The 20552-nt window shown below is 50.2% G+C and overlaps 23 non-coding genes across 23 annotated transcripts; all 23 read left to right on the top strand.

The window, feature by feature from the left end:
- Window positions 1-576: 576 nt before the first annotated feature.
- Window positions 577-649, top strand: Trnak-uuu (transfer RNA lysine (anticodon UUU)). Its single transcript has one exon. It is a non-coding gene; the product is annotated as a tRNA-Lys (tRNA).
- Window positions 650-793: 144 nt separating this feature from the next.
- Window positions 794-875, top strand: Trnas-aga (transfer RNA serine (anticodon AGA)). Its single transcript has one exon. It is a non-coding gene; the product is annotated as a tRNA-Ser (tRNA).
- Window positions 876-2313: 1438 nt separating this feature from the next.
- Trnam-cau (transfer RNA methionine (anticodon CAU)) lies at window positions 2314-2386 on the top strand. Its single transcript has one exon. It is a non-coding gene; the product is annotated as a tRNA-Met (tRNA).
- A 670-nt stretch (window positions 2387-3056) lies between these two features.
- On the top strand, window positions 3057-3129 carry Trnak-uuu (transfer RNA lysine (anticodon UUU)). The gene has a single exon. It is a non-coding gene; the product is annotated as a tRNA-Lys (tRNA).
- Window positions 3130-3273: 144 nt separating this feature from the next.
- Trnas-aga (transfer RNA serine (anticodon AGA)) lies at window positions 3274-3355 on the top strand. Its single transcript has one exon. It is a non-coding gene; the product is annotated as a tRNA-Ser (tRNA).
- Window positions 3356-4793: 1438 nt separating this feature from the next.
- On the top strand, window positions 4794-4866 carry Trnam-cau (transfer RNA methionine (anticodon CAU)). Its single transcript has one exon. It is a non-coding gene; the product is annotated as a tRNA-Met (tRNA).
- A 670-nt stretch (window positions 4867-5536) lies between these two features.
- Window positions 5537-5609, top strand: Trnak-uuu (transfer RNA lysine (anticodon UUU)). Its single transcript has one exon. It is a non-coding gene; the product is annotated as a tRNA-Lys (tRNA).
- Window positions 5610-5753: 144 nt separating this feature from the next.
- On the top strand, window positions 5754-5835 carry Trnas-aga (transfer RNA serine (anticodon AGA)). The gene has a single exon. It is a non-coding gene; the product is annotated as a tRNA-Ser (tRNA).
- Window positions 5836-7553: 1718 nt separating this feature from the next.
- Window positions 7554-7626, top strand: Trnam-cau (transfer RNA methionine (anticodon CAU)). Its single transcript has one exon. It is a non-coding gene; the product is annotated as a tRNA-Met (tRNA).
- Window positions 7627-8296: 670 nt separating this feature from the next.
- Trnak-uuu (transfer RNA lysine (anticodon UUU)) lies at window positions 8297-8369 on the top strand. Its single transcript has one exon. It is a non-coding gene; the product is annotated as a tRNA-Lys (tRNA).
- A 144-nt stretch (window positions 8370-8513) lies between these two features.
- Window positions 8514-8595, top strand: Trnas-aga (transfer RNA serine (anticodon AGA)). Its single transcript has one exon. It is a non-coding gene; the product is annotated as a tRNA-Ser (tRNA).
- A 1438-nt stretch (window positions 8596-10033) lies between these two features.
- Trnam-cau (transfer RNA methionine (anticodon CAU)) lies at window positions 10034-10106 on the top strand. The gene has a single exon. It is a non-coding gene; the product is annotated as a tRNA-Met (tRNA).
- A 670-nt stretch (window positions 10107-10776) lies between these two features.
- Trnak-uuu (transfer RNA lysine (anticodon UUU)) lies at window positions 10777-10849 on the top strand. Its single transcript has one exon. It is a non-coding gene; the product is annotated as a tRNA-Lys (tRNA).
- A 144-nt stretch (window positions 10850-10993) lies between these two features.
- Trnas-aga (transfer RNA serine (anticodon AGA)) lies at window positions 10994-11075 on the top strand. Its single transcript has one exon. It is a non-coding gene; the product is annotated as a tRNA-Ser (tRNA).
- A 1717-nt stretch (window positions 11076-12792) lies between these two features.
- Window positions 12793-12865, top strand: Trnam-cau (transfer RNA methionine (anticodon CAU)). The gene has a single exon. It is a non-coding gene; the product is annotated as a tRNA-Met (tRNA).
- Window positions 12866-13535: 670 nt separating this feature from the next.
- On the top strand, window positions 13536-13608 carry Trnak-uuu (transfer RNA lysine (anticodon UUU)). The gene has a single exon. It is a non-coding gene; the product is annotated as a tRNA-Lys (tRNA).
- Window positions 13609-13752: 144 nt separating this feature from the next.
- Window positions 13753-13834, top strand: Trnas-aga (transfer RNA serine (anticodon AGA)). The gene has a single exon. It is a non-coding gene; the product is annotated as a tRNA-Ser (tRNA).
- A 1730-nt stretch (window positions 13835-15564) lies between these two features.
- Trnam-cau (transfer RNA methionine (anticodon CAU)) lies at window positions 15565-15637 on the top strand. Its single transcript has one exon. It is a non-coding gene; the product is annotated as a tRNA-Met (tRNA).
- Window positions 15638-16307: 670 nt separating this feature from the next.
- Window positions 16308-16380, top strand: Trnak-uuu (transfer RNA lysine (anticodon UUU)). Its single transcript has one exon. It is a non-coding gene; the product is annotated as a tRNA-Lys (tRNA).
- A 144-nt stretch (window positions 16381-16524) lies between these two features.
- On the top strand, window positions 16525-16606 carry Trnas-aga (transfer RNA serine (anticodon AGA)). The gene has a single exon. It is a non-coding gene; the product is annotated as a tRNA-Ser (tRNA).
- A 1729-nt stretch (window positions 16607-18335) lies between these two features.
- Window positions 18336-18408, top strand: Trnam-cau (transfer RNA methionine (anticodon CAU)). Its single transcript has one exon. It is a non-coding gene; the product is annotated as a tRNA-Met (tRNA).
- Window positions 18409-19078: 670 nt separating this feature from the next.
- On the top strand, window positions 19079-19151 carry Trnak-uuu (transfer RNA lysine (anticodon UUU)). The gene has a single exon. It is a non-coding gene; the product is annotated as a tRNA-Lys (tRNA).
- A 144-nt stretch (window positions 19152-19295) lies between these two features.
- Window positions 19296-19377, top strand: Trnas-aga (transfer RNA serine (anticodon AGA)). Its single transcript has one exon. It is a non-coding gene; the product is annotated as a tRNA-Ser (tRNA).
- The last annotated feature ends 1175 nt before the right edge of the window (window positions 19378-20552 follow it).

Here is a 20552-nt window from a genome sequence, read left to right as displayed (position 1 = left end):
TCAGCGTCAAAATGTTTACTTCCAATTATGACGACGTAACAAGTTTGATATTTCTCCTCCCCTGTTACAAGCAAAATGCGATGCACACAGCAATGGACAGTCAATTTTGAACTGTGCGCCATGCCGGTCTGTAGGCGCAGATATGATCGCAAGCAGAGAACAGCACTTAGTCCAGATTCAGCACAAAATACGAGAAGAGACGGAGTAAATCTCACTGTTGTCAAGCAAGTTCTGTGTGGTCTAGTGGCTAGGATACCTGGCTTTCACCCAGGAGGCCCGGGTTCGATTGCCGGTACCGGAACGGAACTGTTTGCGCACACAACGCTCTATGTTTTGGCCTTCGAACTGTCGTTGGTCGCCCTTCTTCCTTAGCTTCAACCGAACGTAATCGGGGAAAGCAGGCACGTGATGCAGTTACTGTCAGCACCGGAATAAAGGGAGAAGAGGCACTGGTCCGCTGTGGGCTGCTACCAGCGTCAGTGAGAAGTCGGTGAAGTCGCCAGTAGCGCCAGAAGCCTACACACACGTCCCAGTTAATCACGTTGCTTGAAGCAGCTCCAGCCGCAACAAGCCAAAGCCCGAATAGCTCAGTCGGTAGAGCATTAGGCTTTTAACCTAAGGGTCCAGGGTTCAAGTCCCTGTCCGGGCGAAGATTTTAACGCTTCCGTAATGTCTCGTGTCATAGCGATAGTAGCCCTGCCGTAATCAGGGCACGGTTTTTGTTTCCTGTCAACATTCTGCGCAGACGCAATCGGTTGTGTTTTTCACGTTTCGAGGGTTGCTTGTCCTACAAGCAGTCGTGGCCGAGTGGTTAAGGCGTCTGACTAGAAATCAGATTCCCTCTGGGAGCGTAGGTTCGAGTCCTACCGACTGCGTTGGTTTTTTTTCTTTTTTTGTTTTGGAAGAAGGAGCAGAAAATATCCCGTTTTGGTACCTCGCCACACCTCACCTCTCACAGCCGTTTATAGTGCCTGTCGTTTACATAAGGGCGATTTCCAAGCGTCAGCTTTCGCGTCAGCCGAGCAAAGTCGGGACAAGTCGGGACATACTACAGGATGGTCTGGGTGGTGCAACGACGAAACAAAACCTTAATTTAAAAATCGAAAAAATGGGAAAAATAGGATGAAAAAGCAAAAAGAAGAATATAAAAAAGTCTTACCGACTGCGTCGGTTTTTTTCTTTTTTTGTTTTGGCACAAGGAGCAGAAAATGTCGCGTTTTGGTACCCGCCACACCTCAACTCTCACAGCCGTCTATAGTGCCTGTCCTTTACATAAGGGCGATTTCCAAGCGTCAGCTTTCGCGTCAGCCGAGCAAAGTCGGGACAAGTCGGGACATACCACAGGATGGTCTGGGTGGTGCAACGACGAAAAAAAAACGTTAATTTAACAGCAGGAGCCCACATAATGACAGGGAAATATTAGCGCCACTTGCGGTGGCCGGGAATCGAACCCGAATCAACTGCTTGGCAGGAAACTATGCTCATAATTACAACACCACTGCAGTGCCACTGCTCGCAACGCCGCGCTGTGTCGGCTTCCCGCCCGCCGGCAGCGGCCCACGGCTATAGGAGCTGCAGGCGCATTACGAGGTAGGAGGGTGCATCCACACGCATTCGGGCAGCGCCTCCAAGCACGATACGTCTTTGGGCAAGACTCGTCGCCGCTGACGCAAGGTTACTCACACTATAGTGATGAGCGGTAGTTTTAAGGCAGTGTAGTGGAGGACTCCGCGAGTTTAGTCCTTTTTTCGACGTCGCTGGGTGGCAATCCCACTTTCCCTGCCAACAGCTGCTCGTATTGCATTGGTAGCTTGTCGAGCATCTGTGGCTCAGTGGTTTGTGTGTCGGTAGCGCAGTAGGTAGTGCCTAAGTCTCATAATCTTAAGGTATGCCGGCACGATAACTCAGCGTGTTCGGTCAGAGGGTTATCTGCTCCCTCTAATGAAGGACTGAGTCAACGATGAACTTGAACGGGCGTCATCGGACGTCCGCCCCCCAACAACTGCAACGAACAAAATGAGAACAACAACAACAACAACAAAAGTGGTAGAATGCTCGGCCACCACGAGGGTGGCCCGGGTTCGATTCCCGGTGGATGCATTATTTTGCTCTTCTGGCTACAATGCTGCCACGCGGATTGCTCGCTTGAGATGCGTCAGCCCAGGACCTTATAGCTGTATAGCTGCGGCTGCAGTTTAATCTAGAGAGTCGGGACAGCACGTGTAGCAAGACAACAGATTGTTCAGAAAGCGCAAACTGTCTATCTCTAATATGTGAGGCTTAGCTAGTTTCCTGGTAGGTCGTCTCCCGCGTGCCTCGGTAGCGCAGTAGGCAGCGCGTAAGTCTCATAATCTTAAGGTCGTGAGTTCTATCCTCACCCGGGGCATTTAATTTTCTGTACATCATGGCTGCATTAACGGCGTTGCTGTTGCTAGGGAACGTACTTAACTGTCGTCCGTTATCCACTCGAAGTGCACTCCTCAGCGTCAAAATGTTTACTTCCAATTATGACGACGTAACAAGTTTGATATTTCTCCTCCCCTGTTACAAGCAAAATGCGATGCACACAGCAATGGACAGTCAATTTTGAACTGTGCGCCATGCCGGTCTGTAGGCGCAGATATGATCGCAAGCAGAGAACAGCACTTAGTCCAGATTCAGCACAAAATACGAGAAGAGACGGAGTAAATCTCACTGTTGTCAAGCAAGTTCTGTGTGGTCTAGTGGCTAGGATACCTGGCTTTCACCCAGGAGGCCCGGGTTCGATTGCCGGTACCGGAACGGAACTGTTTGCGCACACAACGCTCTATGTTTTGGCCTTCGAACTGTCGTTGGTCGCCCTTCTTCCTTAGCTTCAACCGAACGTAATCGGGGAAAGCAGGCACGTGATGCAGTTACTGTCAGCACCGGAATAAAGGGAGAAGAGGCACTGGTCCGCTGTGGGCTGCTACCAGCGTCAGTGAGAAGTCGGTGAAGTCGCCAGTAGCGCCAGAAGCCTACACACACGTCCCAGTTAATCACGTTGCTTGAAGCAGCTCCAGCCGCAACAAGCCAAAGCCCGAATAGCTCAGTCGGTAGAGCATTAGGCTTTTAACCTAAGGGTCCAGGGTTCAAGTCCCTGTCCGGGCGAAGATTTTAACGCTTCCGTAATGTCTCGTGTCATAGCGATAGTAGCCCTGCCGTAATCAGTGCACGGTTTTTGTTTCCTGTCAACATTCTGCGCAGACGCAATCGGTTGTGTTTTTCACGTTTCGAGGGTTGCTTGTCCTACAAGCAGTCGTGGCCGAGTGGTTAAGGCGTCTGACTAGAAATCAGATTCCCTCTGGGAGCGTAGGTTCGAGTCCTACCGACTGCGTTGGTTTTTTTTCTTTTTTTGTTTTGGAAGAAGGAGCAGAAAATATCCCGTTTTGGTACCTCGCCACACCTCACCTCTCACAGCCGTTTATAGTGCCTGTCGTTTACATAAGGGCGATTTCCAAGCGTCAGCTTTCGCGTCAGCCGAGCAAAGTCGGGACAAGTCGGGACATACTACAGGATGGTCTGGGTGGTGCAACGACGAAACAAAACCTTAATTTAAAAATCGAAAAAATGGGAAAAATAGGATGAAAAAGCAAAAAGAAGAATATAAAAAAGTCTTACCGACTGCGTCGGTTTTTTTCTTTTTTTGTTTTGGCACAAGGAGCAGAAAATGTCGCGTTTTGGTACCCGCCACACCTCAACTCTCACAGCCGTCTATAGTGCCTGTCCTTTACATAAGGGCGATTTCCAAGCGTCAGCTTTCGCGTCAGCCGAGCAAAGTCGGGACAAGTCGGGACATACCACAGGATGGTCTGGGTGGTGCAACGACGAAAAAAAAACGTTAATTTAACAGCAGGAGCCCACATAATGACAGGGAAATATTAGCGCCACTTGCGGTGGCCGGGAATCGAACCCGAATCAACTGCTTGGCAGGAAACTATGCTCATAATTACAACACCACTGCAGTGCCACTGCTCGCAACGCCGCGCTGTGTCGGCTTCCCGCCCGCCGGCAGCGGCCCACGGCTATAGGAGCTGCAGGCGCATTACGAGGTAGGAGGGTGCATCCACACGCATTCGGGCAGCGCCTCCAAGCACGATACGTCTTTGGGCAAGACTCGTCGCCGCTGACGCAAGGTTACTCACACTATAGTGATGAGCGGTCGTTTTAAGGCAGTGTAGTGGAGGACTCCGCGAGTTTAGTCCTTTTTTCGACGTCGCTGGGTGGCAATCCCACTTTCCCTGCCAACAGCTGCTCGTATTGCATTGGTAGCTTGTCGAGCATCTGTGGCTCAGTGGTTTGTGTGTCGGTAGCGCAGTAGGTAGTGCCTAAGTCTCATAATCTTAAGGTATGCCGGCACGATAACTCAGCGTGTTCGGTCAGAGGGTTATCTGCTCCCTCTAATGAAGGACTGAGTCAACGATGAACTTGAACGGGCGTCATCGGACGTCCGCCCCCCAACAACTGCAACGAACAAAATGAGAACAACAACAACAACAACAAAAGTGGTAGAATGCTCGGCCACCACGAGGGTGGCCCGGGTTCGATTCCCGGTGGATGCATTATTTTGCTCTTCTGGCTACAATGCTGCCACGCGGATTGCTCGCTTGAGATGCGTCAGCCCAGGACCTTATAGCTGTATAGCTGCGGCTGCAGTTTAATCTAGAGAGTCGGGACAGCACGTGTAGCAAGACAACAGATTGTTCAGAAAGCGCAAACTGTCTATCTCTAATATGTGAGGCTTAGCTAGTTTCCTGGTAGGTCGTCTCCCGCGTGCCTCGGTAGCGCAGTAGGCAGCGCGTAAGTCTCATAATCTTAAGGTCGTGAGTTCTATCCTCACCCGGGGCATTTAATTTTCTGTACATCATGGCTGCATTAACGGCGTTGCTGTTGCTAGGGAACGTACTTAACTGTCGTCCGTTATCCACTCGAAGTGCACTCCTCAGCGTCAAAATGTTTACTTCCAATTATGACGACGTAACAAGTTTGATATTTCTCCTCCCCTGTTACAAGCAAAATGCGATGCACACAGCAATGGACAGTCAATTTTGAACTGTGCGCCATGCCGGTCTGTAGGCGCAGATATGATCGCAAGCAGAGAACAGCACTTAGTCCAGATTCAGCACAAAATACGAGAAGAGACGGAGTAAATCTCACTGTTGTCAAGCAAGTTCTGTGTGGTCTAGTGGCTAGGATACCTGGCTTTCACCCAGGAGGCCCGGGTTCGATTGCCGGTACCGGAACGGAACTGTTTGCGCACACAACGCTCTATGTTTTGGCCTTCGAACTGTCGTTGGTCGCCCTTCTTCCTTAGCTTCAACCGAACGTAATCGGGGAAAGCAGGCACGTGATGCAGTTACTGTCAGCACCGGAATAAAGGGAGAAGAGGCACTGGTCCGCTGTGGGCTGCTACCAGCGTCAGTGAGAAGTCGGTGAAGTCGCCAGTAGCGCCAGAAGCCTACACACACGTCCCAGTTAATCACGTTGCTTGAAGCAGCTCCAGCCGCAACAAGCCAAAGCCCGAATAGCTCAGTCGGTAGAGCATTAGGCTTTTAACCTAAGGGTCCAGGGTTCAAGTCCCTGTCCGGGCGAAGATTTTAACGCTTCCGTAATGTCTCGTGTCATAGCGATAGTAGCCCTGCCGTAATCAGTGCACGGTTTTTGTTTCCTGTCAACATTCTGCGCAGACGCAATCGGTTGTGTTTTTCACGTTTCGAGGGTTGCTTGTCCTACAAGCAGTCGTGGCCGAGTGGTTAAGGCGTCTGACTAGAAATCAGATTCCCTCTGGGAGCGTAGGTTCGAGTCCTACCGACTGCGTTGGTTTTTTTTCTTTTTTTGTTTTGGAAGAAGGAGCAGAAAATATCCCGTTTTGGTACCTCGCCACACCTCACCTCTCACAGCCGTTTATAGTGCCTGTCGTTTACATAAGGGCGATTTCCAAGCGTCAGCTTTCGCGTCAGCCGAGCAAAGTCGGGACAAGTCGGGACATACTACAGGATGGTCTGGGTGGTGCAACGACGAAACAAAACCTTAATTTAAAAATCGAAAAAATGGGAAAAATAGGATGAAAAAGCAAAAAGAAGAATATAAAAAAGTCTTACCGACTGCGTCGGTTTTTTTCTTTTTTTGTTTTGGCACAAGGAGCAGAAAATGTCGCGTTTTGGTACCCGCCACACCTCACCTCTCACAGACGTCTATAGTGCCTGTCCTTTACATAAGGGCGATTTCCAAGCGTCAGCCGAGCAAAGTCGGGACAAGTCGGGACATACTACAGGATGGTCTGGGTGGTGCAACGACGAAACAAAACCTTAATTTAAAAATCGAAAAAAATGGGAAACATAGGATGAAAAAGCAAAAAGAAGAATATAAAAATGTCTTACCGACTGCGTCGGTTTTTTCTTTTTTTGTTTTGGAAGAAGGAGCAGAAAATATCGCGTTTTGGTACCCGCCACACCTCACCTCTCACAGCCGTCTATAGTGCCTGTCCTTTACATAAGGGCGATTTCCAAGCGTCAGCTTTCGCGTCAGCCGAGCAAAGTCGGGACAAGTCGGGACATACCACAGGATGGTCTGGGTGGTGCAACGACGAAAAAAAAAAACGTTAATTTAACAGCAGGAGCCCACATAATGACAGGGAAATATTAGCGCCACTTGCGGTGGCCGGGAATCGAACCCGAATCAACTGCTTGGCAGGAAACTATGCTCATAATTACAACACCACTGCAGTGCCACTGCTCGCAACGCCGCGCTGTGTCGGCTTCCCGCCCGCCGGCAGCGGCCCACGGCTATAGGAGCTGCAGGCGCATTACGAGGTAGGAGGGTGCATCCACACGCATTCGGGCAGCGCCTCCAAGCACGCTACGTCTTTGGGCAAGACTCGTCGCCGCTGACGCAAGGTTACTCACACGATAGTGATGAGCGGTCGTTTTAAGGCAGTGTAGTGGGGGACTCCGCGAGTTTAGTCCTTTTTTCGACGTCGCTGGGTGGCAATCCCACTTTCCCTGCCAACAGCTGCTCGTATTGCATGGGTAGCTTGTCGAGCATCTGTGGCTCAGTGGTTTGTGTGTCGGTAGCGCAGTAGGTAGTGCCTAAGTCTCATAATCTTAAGGTATGCCGGCACGATAACTCAGCGTGTTCGGTCAGAGGGTTATCTGCTCCCTCTAATGAAGGACTGAGTCAACGATGAACTTGAACGGGCGTCATCGGACGTCCGCCCCCCAACAACTGCAACGAACAAAATGAGAACAACAACAACAACAACAAAAGTGGTAGAATGCTCGGCCACCACGAGGGTGGCCCGGGTTCGATTCCCGGTGGATGCATTATTTTGCTCTTCTGGCTACAATGCTGCCACGCGGATTGCTCGCTTGAGATGCGTCAGCCCAGGACCTTATAGCTGTATAGCTGCGGCTGCAGTTTAATCTAGAGAGTCGGGACAGCACGTGTAGCAAGACAACAGATTGTTCAGAAAGCGCAAACTGTCTATCTCTAATATGTGAGGCTTAGCTAGTTTCCTGGTAGGTCGTCTCCCGCGTGCCTCGGTAGCGCAGTAGGCAGCGCGTAAGTCTCATAATCTTAAGGTCGTGAGTTCGATCCTCACCCGTGGCATTTAATTTTCTGTACATCATGGCTGCATTAACGGCGTTGCTGTTGCTAGGGAACGTACTTAACTGTCGTCCGTTATCCACTCGAAGTGCACTCCTCAGCGTCAAAATGTTTACTTCCAATTATGACGACGTAACAAGTTTGATATTTCTCCTCCCCTGTTACAAGCAAAATGCGATGCACACAGCAATGGACAGTCAATTTTGAACTGTGCGCCATGCCGGTCTGTAGGCGCAGATATGATCGCAAGCAGAGAACAGCACTTAGTCCAGATTCAGCACAAAATACGAGAAGAGACGGAGTAAATCTCACTGTTGTCAAGCAAGTTCTGTGTGGTCTAGTGGCTAGGATACCTGGCTTTCACCCAGGAGGCCCGGGTTCGATTGCCGGTACCGGAACGGAACTGTTTGCGCACACAACGCTCTATGTTTTGGCCTTCGAACTGTCGTTGGTCGCCCTTCTTCCTTAGCTTCAACCGAACGTAATCGGGGAAAGCAGGCACGTGATGCAGTTACTGTCAGCACCGGAATAAAGGGAGAAGAGGCACTGGTCCGCTGTGGGCTGCTACCAGCGTCAGTGAGAAGTCGGTGAAGTCGCCAGTAGCGCCAGAAGCCTACACACACGTCCCAGTTAATCTCGTTGCTTGAAGCAGCTCCAGCCGCAACAAGCCAAAGCCCGAATAGCTCAGTCGGTAGAGCATTAGGCTTTTAACCTAAGGGTCCAGGGTTCAAGTCCCTGTCCGGGCGAAGATTTTAACGCTTCCGTAATGTCTCGTGTCATAGCGATAGTAGCCCTGCCGTAATCAGTGCACGGTTTTTGTTTCCTGTCAACATTCTGCGCAGACGCAATCGGTTGTGTTTTTCACGTTTCGAGGGTTGCTTGTCCTACAAGCAGTCGTGGCCGAGTGGTTAAGGCGTCTGACTAGAAATCAGATTCCCTCTGGGAGCGTAGGTTCGAGTCCTACCGACTGCGTTGGTTTTTTTTCTTTTTTTGTTTTGGAAGAAGGAGCAGAAAATATCCCGTTTTGGTACCTCGCCACACCTCACCTCTCACAGCCGTTTATAGTGCCTGTCGTTTACATAAGGGCGATTTCCAAGCGTCAGCTTTCGCGTCAGCCGAGCAAAGTCGGGACAAGTCGGGACATACTACAGGATGGTCTGGGTGGTGCAACGACGAAACAAAACCTTAATTTAAAAATCGAAAAAATGGGAAAAATAGGATGAAAAAGCAAAAAGAAGAATATAAAAAAGTCTTACCGACTGCGTCGGTTTTTTTCTTTTTTTGTTTTGGCACAAGGAGCAGAAAATGTCGCGTTTTGGTACCCGCCACACCTCAACTCTCACAGCCGTCTATAGTGCCTGTCCTTTACATAAGGGCGATTTCCAAGCGTCAGCTTTCGCGTCAGCCGAGCAAAGTCGGGACAAGTCGGGACATACCACAGGATGGTCTGGGTGGTGCAACGACGAAAAAAAAACGTTAATTTAACAGCAGGAGCCCACATAATGACAGGGAAATATTAGCGCCACTTGCGGTGGCCGGGAATCGAACCCGAATCAACTGCTTGGCAGGAAACTATGCTCATAATTACAACACCACTGCAGTGCCACTGCTCGCAACGCCGCGCTGTGTCGGCTTCCCGCCCGCCGGCAGCGGCCCACGGCTATAGGAGCTGCAGGCGCATTACGAGGTAGGAGGGTGCATCCACACGCATTCGGGCAGCGCCTCCAAGCACGATACGTCTTTGGGCAAGACTCGTCGCCGCTGACGCAAGGTTACTCACACTATAGTGATGAGCGGTCGTTTTAAGGCAGTGTAGTGGAGGACTCCGCGAGTTTAGTCCTTTTTTCGACGTCGCTGGGTGGCAATCCCACTTTCCCTGCCAACAGCTGCTCGTATTGCATTGGTAGCTTGTCGAGCATCTGTGGCTCAGTGGTTTGTGTGTCGGTAGCGCAGTAGGTAGTGCCTAAGTCTCATAATCTTAAGGTATGCCGGCACGATAACTCAGCGTGTTCGGTCAGAGGGTTATCTGCTCCCTCTAATGAAGGACTGAGTCAACGATGAACTTGAACGGGCGTCATCGGACGTCCGCCCCCCAACAACTGCAACGAACAAAATGAGAACAACAACAACAACAACAAAAGTGGTAGAATGCTCGGCCACCACGAGGGTGGCCCGGGTTCGATTCCCGGTGGATGCATTATTTTGCTCTTCTGGCTACAATGCTGCCACGCGGATTGCTCGCTTGAGATGCGTCAGCCCAGGACCTTATAGCTGTATAGCTGCGGCTGCAGTTTAATCTAGAGAGTCGGGACAGCACGTGTAGCAAGACAACAGATTGTTCAGAAAGCGCAAACTGTCTATCTCTAATATGTGAGGCTTAGCTAGTTTCCTGGTAGGTCGTCTCCCGCGTGCCTCGGTAGCGCAGTAGGCAGCGCGTAAGTCTCATAATCTTAAGGTCGTGAGTTCTATCCTCACCCGGGGCATTTAATTTTCTGTACATCATGGCTGCATTAACGGCGTTGCTGTTGCTAGGGAACGTACTTAACTGTCGTCCGTTATCCACTCGAAGTGCACTCCTCAGCGTCAAAATGTTTACTTCCAATTATGACGACGTAACAAGTTTGATATTTCTCCTCCCCTGTTACAAGCAAAATGCGATGCACACAGCAATGGACAGTCAATTTTGAACTGTGCGCCATGCCGGTCTGTAGGCGCAGATATGATCGCAAGCAGAGAACAGCACTTAGTCCAGATTCAGCACAAAATACGAGAAGAGACGGAGTAAATCTCACTGTTGTCAAGCAAGTTCTGTGTGGTCTAGTGGCTAGGATACCTGGCTTTCACCCAGGAGGCCCGGGTTCGATTGCCGGTACCGGAACGGAACTGTTTGCGCACACAACGCTCTATGTTTTGGCCTTCGAACTGTCGTTGGTCGCCCTTCTTCCTTAGCTTCAACCGAACGTAATCGGGGAAAGCAGGCACGTGATGCAGTTACTGTCAGCACCGGAATAAAGGGAGAAGAGGCACTGGTCCGCTGTGGGCTGCTACCAGCGTCAGTGAGAAGTCGGTGAAGTCGCCAGTAGCGCCAGAAGCCTACACACACGTCCCAGTTAATCACGTTGCTTGAAGCAGCTCCAGCCGCAACAAGCCAAAGCCCGAATAGCTCAGTCGGTAGAGCATTAGGCTTTTAACCTAAGGGTCCAGGGTTCAAGTCCCTGTCCGGGCGAAGATTTTAACGCTTCCGTAATGTCTCGTGTCATAGCGATAGTAGCCCTGCCGTAATCAGTGCACGGTTTTTGTTTCCTGTCAACATTCTGCGCAGACGCAATCGGTTGTGTTTTTCACGTTTCGAGGGTTGCTTGTCCTACAAGCAGTCGTGGCCGAGTGGTTAAGGCGTCTGACTAGAAATCAGATTCCCTCTGGGAGCGTAGGTTCGAGTCCTACCGACTGCGTTGGTTTTTTTTCTTTTTTGTTTTGGAAGAAGGAGCAGAAAATATCCCGTTTTGGTACCTCGCCACACCTCACCTCTCACAGCCGTTTATAGTGCCTGTCGTTTACATAAGGGCGATTTCCAAGCGTCAGCTTTCGCGTCAGCCGAGCAAAGTCGGGACAAGTCGGGACATACTACAGGATGGTCTGGGTGGTGCAACGACGAAACAAAACCTTAATTTAAAAATCGAAAAAATGGGAAAAATAGGATGAAAAAGCAAAAAGAAGAATATAAAAAAGTCTTACCGACTGCGTCGGTTTTTTTCTTTTTTTGTTTTGGCACAAGGAGCAGAAAATGTCGCGTTTTGGTACCCGCCACACCTCAACTCTCACAGCCGTCTATAGTGCCTGTCCTTTACATAAGGGCGATTTCCAAGCGTCAGCCGAGCAAAGTCGGGACAAGTCGGGACATACTACAGGATGGTCTGGGTGGTGCAACGACGAAACAAAACCTTAATTTAAAAATCGAAAAAAATGGGAAACATAGGATGAAAAAGCAAAAAGAAGAATATAAAAATGTCTTACCGACTGCGTCGGTTTTTTCTTTTTTTGTTTTGGAAGAAGGAGCAGAAAATATCGCGTTTTGGTACCCGCCACACCTCACCTCTCACAGCCGTCTATAGTGCCTGTCCTTTACATAAGGGCGATTTCCAAGCGTCAGCTTTCGCGTCAGCCGAGCAAAGTCGGGACAAGTCGGGACATACCACAGGATGGTCTGGGTGGTGCAACGACGAAAAAAAAAAACGTTAATTTAACAGCAGGAGCCCACATAATGACAGGGAAATATTAGCGCCACTTGCGGTGGCCGGGAATCGAACCCGAATCAACTGCTTGGCAGGAAACTATGCTCATAATTACAACACCACTGCAGTGCCACTGCTCGCAACGCCGCGCTGTGTCGGCTTCCCGCCCGCCGGCAGCGGCCCACGGCTATAGGAGCTGCAGGCGCATTACGAGGTAGGAGGGTGCATCCACACGCATTCGGGCAGCGCCTCCAAGCACGCTACGTCTTTGGGCAAGACTCGTCGCCGCTGACGCAAGGTTACTCACACTATAGTGATGAGCGGTCGTTTTAAGGCAGTGTAGTGGAGGACTCCGCGAGTTTAGTCCTTTTTTCGACGTCGCTGGGTGGCAATCCCACTTTCCCTGCCAACAGCTGCTCGTATTGCATTGGTAGCTTGTCGAGCATCTGTGGCTCAGTGGTTTGTGTGTCGGTAGCGCAGTAGGTAGTGCCTAAGTCTCATAATCTTAAGGTATGCCGGCACGATAACTCAGCGTGTTCGGTCAGAGGGTTATCTGCTCCCTCTAATGAAGGACTGAGTCAACGATGAACTTGAACGGGCGTCATCGGACGTCCGCCCCCCAACAACTGCAACGAACAAAATGAGAACAACAACAACAACAACAAAAGTGGTAGAATGCTCGGCCACCACGAGGGTGGCCCGGGTTCGATTCCCGGTGGATGCATTATTTTGCTCTTCTGGCTACAATGCTGCCACGCGGATTGCTCGCTTGAGATGCGTCAGCCCAGGACCTTATAGCTGTATAGCTGCGGCTGCAGTTTAATCTAGAGAGTCGGGACAGCACGTGTAGCAAGACAACAGATTGTTCAGAAAGCGCAAACTGTCTATCTCTAATATGTGAGGCTTAGCTAGTTTCCTGGTAGGTCGTCTCCCGCGTGCCTCGGTAGCGCAGTAGGCAGCGCGTAAGTCTCATAATCTTAAGGTCGTGAGTTCTATCCTCACCCGGGGCATTTAATTTTCTGTACATCATGGCTGCATTAACGGCGTTGCTGTTGCTAGGGAACGTACTTAACTGTCGTCCGTTATCCACTCGAAGTGCACTCCTCAGCGTCAAAATGTTTACTTCCAATTATGACGACGTAACAAGTTTGATATTTCTCCTCCCCTGTTACAAGCAAAATGCGATGCACACAGCAATGGACAGTCAATTTTGAACTGTGCGCCATGCCGGTCTGTAGGCGCAGATATGATCGCAAGCAGAGAACAGCACTTAGTCCAGATTCAGCACAAAATACGAGAAGAGACGGAGTAAATCTCACTGTTGTCAAGCAAGTTCTGTGTGGTCTAGTGGCTAGGATACCTGGCTTTCACCCAGGAGGCCCGGGTTCGATTGCCGGTACCGGAACGGAACTGTTTGCGCACACAACGCTCTATGTTTTGGCCTTCGAACTGTCGTTGGTCGCCCTTCTTCCTTAGCTTCAACCGAACGTAATCGGGGAAAGCAGGCACGTGATGCAGTTACTGTCAGCACCGGAATAAAGGGAGAAGAGGCACTGGTCCGCTGTGGGCTGCTACCAGCGTCAGTGAGAAGTCGGTGAAGTCGCCAGTAGCGCCAGAAGCCTACACACACGTCCCAGTTAATCACGTTGCTTGAAGCAGCTCCAGCCGCAACAAGCCAAAGCCCGAATAGCTCAGTCGGTAGAGCATTAGGCTTTTAACCTAAGGGTCCAGGGTTCAAGTCCCTGTCCGGGCGAAGATTTTAACGCTTCCGTAATGTCTCGTGTCATAGCGATAGTAGCCCTGCCGTAATCAGTGCACGGTTTTTGTTTCCTGTCAACATTCTGCGCAGACGCAATCGGTTGTGTTTTTCACGTTTCGAGGGTTGCTTGTCCTACAAGCAGTCGTGGCCGAGTGGTTAAGGCGTCTGACTAGAAATCAGATTCCCTCTGGGAGCGTAGGTTCGAGTCCTACCGACTGCGTTGGTTTTTTTTCTTTTTTTGTTTTGGAAGAAGGAGCAGAAAATATCCCGTTTTGGTACCTCGCCACACCTCACCTCTCACAGCCGTTTATAGTGCCTGTCGTTTACATAAGGGCGATTTCCAAGCGTCAGCTTTCGCGTCAGCCGAGCAAAGTCGGGACAAGTCGGGACATACTACAGGATGGTCTGGGTGGTGCAACGACGAAACAAAACCTTAATTTAAAAATCGAAAAAATGGGAAAAATAGGATGAAAAAGCAAAAAGAAGAATATAAAAAAGTCTTACCGACTGCGTCGGTTTTTTTCTTTTTTTGTTTTGGCACAAGGAGCAGAAAATGTCGCGTTTTGGTACCCGCCACACCTCAACTCTCACAGCCGTCTATAGTGCCTGTCCTTTACATAAGGGCGATTTCCAAGCGTCAGCTTTCGCGTCAGCCGAGCAAAGTCGGGACAAGTCGGGACATACTACAGGATGGTCTGGGTGGTGCAACGACGAAACAAAACCTTAATTTAAAAATCGAAAAAAATGGGAAACATAGGATGAAAAAGCAAAAAGAAGAATATAAAAATGTCTTACCGACTGCGTCGGTTTTTTCTTTTTTTGTTTTGGAAGAAGGAGCAGAAAATATCGCGTTTTGGTACCCGCCACACCTCACCTCTCACAGCCGTCTATAGTGCCTGTCCTTTACATAAGGGCGATTTCCAAGCGTCAGCTTTCGCGTCAGCCGAGCAAAGTCGGGACAAGTCGGGACATACCACAGGATGGTCTGGGTGGTGCAACGACGAAAAAAAAAAACGTTAATTTAACAGCAGGAGCCCACATAATGACAGGGAAATATTAGCGCCACTTGCGGTGGCCGGGAATCGAACCCGAATCAACTGCTTGGCAGGAAACTATGCTCATAATTACAACACCACTGCAGTGCCACTGCTCGCAACGCCGCGCTGTGTCGGCTTCCCGCCCGCCGGCAGCGGCCCACGGCTATAGGAGGTGCAGGCGCATTACGAGGTAGGAGGGTGCATCCACACGCATTCGGGCAGCGCCTCCAAGCACGCTACGTCTTTGGGCAAGACTCGTCGCCGCTGACGCAAGGTTACTCACACGATAGTGATGAGCGGTCGTTTTAAGGCAGTGTAGTGGGGGACTCCGCGAGTTTAGTCCTTTTTTCGACGTCGCTGGGTGGCAATCCCACTTTCCCTGCCAACAGCTGCTCGTATTGCATGGGTAGCTTGTCGAGCATCTGTGGCTCAGTGGTTTGTGTGTCGGTAGCGCAGTAGGTAGTGCCTAAGTCTCATAATCTTAAGGTATGCCGGCACGATAACTCAGCGTGTTCGGTCAGAGGGTTATCTGCTCCCTCTAATGAAGGACTGAGTCAACGATGAACTTGAACGGGCGTCATCGGACGTCCGCCCCCCAACAACTGCAACGTACAAAATGAGAACAACAACAACAACAACAAAAGTGGTAGAATGCTCGGCCACCACGAGGGTGGCCCGGGTTCGATTCCCGGTGGATGCATTATTTTGCTCTTCTGGCTGCAATGCTGCCACGCGGATTGCTCGCTTGAGATGCGTCAGCCCAGGACCTTATAGCTGTATAGCTGCGGCTGCAGTTTAATCTAGAGAGTCGGGACAGCACGTGTAGCAAGACAACAGATTGTTCAGAAAGCGCAAACTGTCTATCTCTAATATGTGAGGCTTAGCTAGTTTCCTGGTAGGTCGTCTCCCGCGTGCCTCGGTAGCGCAGTAGGCAGCGCGTAAGTCTCATAATCTTAAGGTCGTGAGTTCTATCCTCACCCGGGGCATTTAATTTTCTGTACATCATGGCTGCATTAACGGCGTTGCTGTTGCTAGGGAACGTACTTAACTGTCGTCCGTTATCCACTCGAAGTGCACTCCTCAGCGTCAAAATGTTTACTTCCAATTATGACGACGTAACAAGTTTGATATTTCTCCTCCCCTGTTACAAGCAAAATGCGATGCACACAGCAATGGACAGTCAATTTTGAACTGTGCGCCATGCCGGTCTGTAGGCGCAGATATGATCGCAAGCAGAGAACAGCACTTAGTCCAGATTCAGCACAAAATACGAGAAGAGACGGAGTAAATCTCACTGTTGTCAAGCAAGTTCTGTGTGGTCTAGTGGCTAGGATACCTGGCTTTCACCCAGGAGGCCCGGGTTCGATTGCCGGTACCGGAACGGAACTGTTTGCGCACACAACGCTCTATGTTTTGGCCTTCGAACTGTCGTTGGTCGCCCTTCTTCCTTAGCTTCAACCGAACGTAATCGGGGAAAGCAGGCACGTGATGCAGTTACTGTCAGCACCGGAATAAAGGGAGAAGAGGCACTGGTCCGCTGTGGGCTGCTACCAGCGTCAGTGAGAAGTCGGTGAAGTCGCCAGTAGCGCCAGAAGCCTACACACACGTCCCAGTTAATCACGTTGCTTGAAGCAGCTCCAGCCGCAACAAGCCAAAGCCCGAATAGTTCAGTCGGTAGAGCATTAGGCTTTTAACCTAAGGGTCCAGGGTTCAAGTCCCTGTCCGGGCGAAGATTTTAACGCTTCCGTAATGTCTCGTGTCATAGCGATAGTAGCCCTGCCGTAATCAGTGCACGGTTTTTGTTTCCTGTCAACATTCTGCGCAGACGCAATCGGTTGTGTTTTTCACGTTTCGAGGGTTGCTTGTCCTACAAGCAGTCGTGGCCGAGTGGTTAAGGCGTCTGACTAGAAATCAGATTCCCTCTGGGAGCGTAGGTTCGAGTCCTACCGACTGCGTTGGTTTTTTTTCTTTTTTTGTTTTGGAAGAAGGAGCAGAAAATATCCCGTTTTGGTACCTCGCCACACCTCACCTCTCACAGCCGTTTATAGTGCCTGTCGTTTACATAAGGGCGATTTCCAAGCGTCAGCTTTCGCGTCAGCCGAGCAAAGTCGGGACAAGTCGGGACATACTACAGGATGGTCTGGGTGGTGCAACGACGAAACAAAACCTTAATTTAAAAATCGAAAAAATGGGAAAAATAGGATGAAAAAGCAAAAAGAAGAATATAAAAAAGTCTTACCGACTGCGTCGGTTTTTTTCTTTTTTTGTTTTGGCACAAGGAGCAGAAAATGTCGCGTTTTGGTACCCGCCACACCTCAACTCTCACAGCCGTCTATAGTGCCTGTCCTTTACATAAGGGCGATTTCCAAGCATCAGCTTTCGCGTCAGCCGAGCAAAGTCGGGACAAGTCGGGACATACTACAGGATGGTCTGGGTGGTGCAACGACGAAACAAAACCTTAATTTAAAAATCGAAAAAAATGGGAAACATAGGATGAAAAAGCAAAAAGAAGAATATAAAAATGTCTTACCGACTGCGTCGGTTTTTTCTTTTTTTGTTTTGGAAGAAGGAGCAGAAAATATCGCGTTTTGGTACCCGCCACACCTCACCTCTCACAGCCGTCTATAGTGCCTGTCCTTTACATAAGGGCGATTTCCAAGCGTCAGCTTTCGCGTCAGCCGAGCAAAGTCGGGACAAGTCGGGACATACCACAGGATGGTCTGGGTGGTGCAACGACGAAAAAAAAAACGTTAATTTAACAGCAGGAGCCCACATAATGACAGGGAAATATTAGCGCCACTTGCGGTGGCCGGGAATCGAACCCGAATCAACTGCTTGGCAGGAAACTATGCTCATAATTACAACACCACTGCAGTGCCACTGCTCGCAACGCCGCGCTGTGTCGGCTTCCCGCCCGCCGGCAGTGGCCCACGGCTATAGGAGCTGCAGGCGCATTACGAGGTAGGAGGGTGCATCCACACGCATTCGGGCAGCGCCTCCAAGCACGCTACGTCTTTGGGCAAGACTCGTCGCCGCTGACGCAAGGTTACTCACACTATAGTGATGAGCGGTCGTTTTAAGGCAGTGTAGTGGAGGACTCCGCGAGTTTAGTCCTTTTTTCGACGTCGCTGGGTGGCAATCCCACTTTCCCTGCCAACAGCTGCTCGTATTGCATTGGTAGCTTGTCGAGCATCTGTGGCTCAGTGGTTTGTGTGTCGGTAGCGCAGTAGGTAGTGCCTAAGTCTCATAATCTTAAGGTATGCCGGCACGATAACTCAGCGTGTTCGGTCAGAGGGTTATCTGCTCCCTCTAATGAAGGACTGAGTCAACGATGAACTTGAACGGGCGTCATCGGACGTCCGCCCCCCAACAACTGCAACGAACAAAATGAGAACAACAACAACAACAACAAAAGTGGTAGAATGCTCGGCCACCACGAGGGTGGCCCGGGTTCGATTCCCGGTGGATGCATTATTTTGCTCTTCTGGCTACAATGCTGCCACGCGGATTGCTCGCTTGAGATGCGTCAGCCCAGGACCTTATAGCTGTATAGCTGCGGCTGCAGTTTAATCTAGAGAGTCGGGACAGCACGTGTAGCAAGACAACAGATTGTTCAGAAAGCGCAAACTGTCTATCTCTAATATGTGAGGCTTAGCTAGTTTCCTGGTAGGTCGTCTCCCGCGTGCCTCGGTAGCGCAGTAGGCAGCGCGTAAGTCTCATAATCTTAAGGTCGTGAGTTCTATCCTCACCCGGGGCATTTAATTTTCTGTACATCATGGCTGCATTAACGGCGTTGCTGTTGCTAGGGAACGTACTTAACTGTCGTCCGTTATCCACTCGAAGTGCACTCCTCAGCGTCAAAATGTTTACTTCCAATTATGACGACGTAACAAGTTTGATATTTCTCCTCCCCTGTTACAAGCAAAATGCGATGCACACAGCAATGGACAGTCAATTTTGAACTGTGCGCCATGCCGGTCTGTAGGCGCAGATATGATCGCAAGCAGAGAACAGCACTTAGTCCAGATTCAGCACAAAATACGAGAAGAGACGGAGTAAATCTCACTGTGGTCAAGCAAGTTCTGTGTGGTCTAGTGGCTAGGATACCTGGCTTTCACCCAGGAGGCCCGGGTTCGATTGCCGGTACCGGAACGGAACTGTTTGCGCACACAACGCTCTATGTTTTGGCCTTCGAACTGTCGTTGGTCGCCCTTCTTCCTTAGCTTCAACCGAACGTAATCGGGGAAAGCAGGCACGTGATGCAGTTACTGTCAGCACCGGAATAAAGGGAGAAGAGGCACTGGTCCGCTGTGGGCTGCTACCAGCGTCAGTGAGAAGTCGGTGAAGTCGCCAGTAGCGCCAGAAGCCTACACACACGTCCCAGTTAATCACGTTGCTTGAAGCAGCTCCAGCCGCAACAAGCCAAAGCCCGAATAGCTCAGTTGGTAGAGCATTAGGCTTTTAACCTAAGGGTCCAGGGTTCAAGTCCCTGTCCGGGCGAAGATTTTAACGCTTCCGTAATGTCTCGTGTCATAGCGATAGTAGCCCTGCCGTAATCAGTGCACGGTTTTTGTTTCCTGTCAACATTCTGCGCAGACGCAATCGGTTGTGTTTTTCACGTTTCGAGGGTTGCTTGTCCTACAAGCAGTCGTGGCCGAGAGGTTAAGGCGTCTGACTAGAAATCAGATTCCCTCTGGGAGCGTAGGTTCGAGTCCTACCGACTGCGTTGGTTTTTTTTCTTTTTTTGTTTTGGAAGAAGGAGCAGAAAATATCCCGTTTTGGTACCTCGCCACACCTCACCTCTCACAGCCGTTTATAGTGCCTGTCGTTTACATAAGGGCGATTTCCAAGCGTCAGCTTTCGCGTCAGCCGAGCAAAGTCGGGACAAGTCGGGACATACTACAGGATGGTCTGGGTGGTGCAACGACGAAACAAAACCTTAATTTAAAAATCGAAAAAATGGGAAAAATAGGATGAAAAAGCAAAAAGAAGAATATAAAAAAGTCTTACCGACTGCGTCGGTTTTTTTCTTTTTTTGTTTTGGCACAAGGAGCAGAAAATGTCGCGTTTTGGTACCCGCCACACCTCAACTCTCACAGCCGTCTATAGTGCCTGTCCTTTACATAAGGGCGATTTCCAAGCGTCAGCTTTCGCGTCAGCCGAGCAAAGTCGGGACAAGTCGGGACATACTACAGGATGGTCTGGGTGGTGCAACGACGAAACAAAACCTTAATTTAAAAATCGAAAAAAATGGGAAACATAGGATGAAAAAGCAAAAAGAAGAATATAAAAATGTCTTACCGACTGCGTCGGTTTTTTCTTTTTTTGTTTTGGAAGAAGGAGCAGAAAATATCGCGTTTTGGTACCCGCCACACCTCACCTCTCACAGCCGTCTATAGTGCCTGTCCTTTACATAAGGGCGATTTCCAAGCGTCAGCTTTCGCGTCAGCCGAGCAAAGTCGGGACAAGTCGGGACATACCACAGGATGGTCTGGGTGGTGCAACGACGAAAAAAAAAACGTTAATTTAACAGCAGGAGCCCACATAATGACAGGGAAATATTAGCGCCACTTGCGGTGGCCGGGAATCGAACCCGAATCAACTGCTTGGCAGGAAACTATGCTCATAATTACAACACCACTGCAGTGCCACTGCTCGCAACGCCGCGCTGTGTCGGCTTCCCGCCCGCCGGCAGCGGCCCACGGCTATAGGAGCTGCAGGCGCATTACGAGGTAGGAGGGTGCATCCACACGCATTCGGGCAGCGCCTCCAAGCACGCTACGTCTTTGGGCAAGACTCGTCGCCGCTGACGCAAGGTTACTCACACTATAGTGATGAGCGGTCGTTTTAAGGCAGTGTAGTGGAGGACTCCGCGAGTTTAGTCCTTTTTTCGACGTCGCT

The sequence above is a fragment of the Schistocerca gregaria genome, unplaced genomic scaffold, assembly GCF_023897955.1.
Source record: "Schistocerca gregaria isolate iqSchGreg1 unplaced genomic scaffold, iqSchGreg1.2 ptg000337l, whole genome shotgun sequence".
NCBI classification, from domain to species: Eukaryota; Metazoa; Arthropoda; class Insecta; order Orthoptera; family Acrididae; genus Schistocerca; species Schistocerca gregaria.
This window is presented reverse-complemented; position numbering and strand designations above follow the sequence as displayed.